Here is a 2,500-nt window from a genome sequence, read left to right on the forward strand (position 1 = left end):
AAAGGCCCCACGTGGGTGCCGAAGCGAACTCTCCCAGCACAGCGCACGTGCCAACACGTCTGCACAACTGCGATACAAACCACCAGCGAGAACCGCTGGGGCGACCGAGCAGCAGACGGCGTCGCGGCGCCGAGTGCCGGGCGGCGGCGCATCCTCAACGCACACAGTCCTCAATCGGACCAGCACACTGCAGATGTCCACCGCGCTTCGCACCGGGCCGGCGAGGACCCACTTTGGCTGCACGGCGCCGCGCGCAGGGTGCCCCGGCGCGCAGCTGCGCCGCCTGCCGCGTCCGTCGGCCGGCGCGCCTGCCACTGGGCGCCCCCACCAGCCGGCTGTAGCGCGTGCGCCCACGCACCGCGCGGCCAGCACGCCGGGCGGCCCCCCCTCACCGGCCGGGGACAGTCCCACCCACCCACAGCCGCGTATCGCTTCACACCCAGATTCACATTCACGTTCGTTGGTATGGTGGGGACCGCTTCGTAGCTGTACCGATCGTTGCCCTCACAGATGTACCTCCAGCAAGGACAACCGCACCACAACGGGTTACCAGTTGTTCATTTGCGTAACGTCACCAGTAAACGTACACGTCCATCCCCGTTTGCAAAGTCAACTATTATTGCATGCCTGCCTGTCAGGTGTCAAGACACACTACATCCGCTCACATCCACGCAACAAAATGTGCCCGACTAGAGGGCACGTGGAAGGTGCCCCCGTACGTATGCGATGTCCATTGCGCGACCAACTGTCAACCGGCCTCTGTAGCATGTCGCAGATGTGGAACGCGGGGCACCGTGCTATCACATTGTGTGAGAAGAGACTACTACGTCTGCATACACGCGCCACTACATGAACAGACGGCTCATGCTGATCGCCATCCACTGCGTCCATTACTCCCACACGTCTCTATGGCGTACCACACTGCAATGCAGCTGTTATGGGGAGATGACACGTAGCTGTGTACACAACATTCTGAGCGGGTTGCGGTTGGACAATACATTAATGTAACGTGTCATATGCCAATTACAGAGCAGGGTAAGGCACAACTTGGGTTAGGTTAAGGCACAACTTGGGTTAGGTTAAGGCACAACTTGGGTTAGGTTAAGGCACAACTTGGGTTAGGTTAAGGCACAACTTGGGTTAGGTTAAGGCACAACTTGGGTTAGGTTAAGGCACAACTTGGGTTAGGTTAAGGCACAACTTGGGTTAGGTTAAGGCACAACTTGGGTTAGGTTAAGGCACAACTTGGGTTAGGTTAAGGCACAACTTGGGTTAGGTTAAGGCACAACTTGGGTTAGGTTAAGGCACAACTTGGGTTAGGTTAAGGCACAACGTGGGTTAGGTTAAGGCACAACGTGGGTTAGGTTAAGGCACAACGTGGGTTAGGTTAAGGCACAACGTGGGTTAGGTTAAGGCACAACGTGGGTTAGGTTAAGGCACAATGTGGGTTAGGTTAAGGCACAATGTGGGTTAGGTTAAGGCACAATGTGGGGGTAGATTGCGGTACAAATTGCATTACATTGCGGTGCAAATTGCATTACATTGCGGTGCAAATTGCATTACATTGCGGTGCAAATTGAGTTACATTGCGGTGCAAATTGAGTTACATTGCGGTGCAAATTGAGTTACATTGCGGTGCAAATTGAGTTACATTGCGGTGCAAATTGAGTTACATTGCGGTGCAAATTGAGTTACATTGCGGTGCAAATTGCGTTACATTGCGGTGCAAATTGCGTTACATTGCGGTGCAAATTGCGTTACATTGCGGTGCAAATTGCGTTACATTGCGGTGCAAATTGCGTTACATTGCGGTGCAAATTGCGTTACATTGCGGTGCAAATTGCGTTACATTGCGGTGCAAATTGCGTTACATTGCGGTGCAAATTGCGTTACATTGCGGTGCAAATTGAGGTAGGTTAAGGTGCAACACAGGTTAGGTTAAGGTGCAACATAGGTTAGGTTAAGGTGCAAGATGGGTTAGGTTAAGGTGCAAGATGGGTTAGGTTAAGGTGCAAGATGGGTTAGGTTAAGGTGCAAGATGGGTTAGGTTAAGGTGCAAGATGGGTTAGGTTAAGGTGCAAGATGGGTTAGGTTAAGGTGACATAGGTTAGGTTAAGGTGACATAGGTTAGGTTAAGGTGACATAGGTTAGGTTAAGGTGACATAGGTTAGGTTAAGGTGACATAGGTTAGGTTAAGGTGACATAGGTTAGGTTAAGGTGACATAGGTTAGGTTAAGGTGACATAGGTTAGGTTAAGGTACAAACTGGGTTGTGTTATGGTACACATTGCGTTGTAGTACAGTACACGTTAGGTTTGGGTACGGTACACAATGTGGTATGGGATGGCGTGTTGTGGGGGGGAGGGGGGGGGGGAGGTTCGTTGATATCGACCGTAGGACGTGGATGCCCGAGGCAGCGTCAGTGTGTCAAAGGAGTTATGTCACGTCGGGATGCGCTTTTCGCCAGTGAGAGGGGGCGAGCCGTGTCTGTGGTTGCGGCA

Source organism: Schistocerca cancellata, unplaced genomic scaffold (assembly GCF_023864275.1).
Source record: "Schistocerca cancellata isolate TAMUIC-IGC-003103 unplaced genomic scaffold, iqSchCanc2.1 HiC_scaffold_313, whole genome shotgun sequence".
Classification (NCBI taxonomy): domain Eukaryota; kingdom Metazoa; phylum Arthropoda; class Insecta; order Orthoptera; family Acrididae; genus Schistocerca; species Schistocerca cancellata.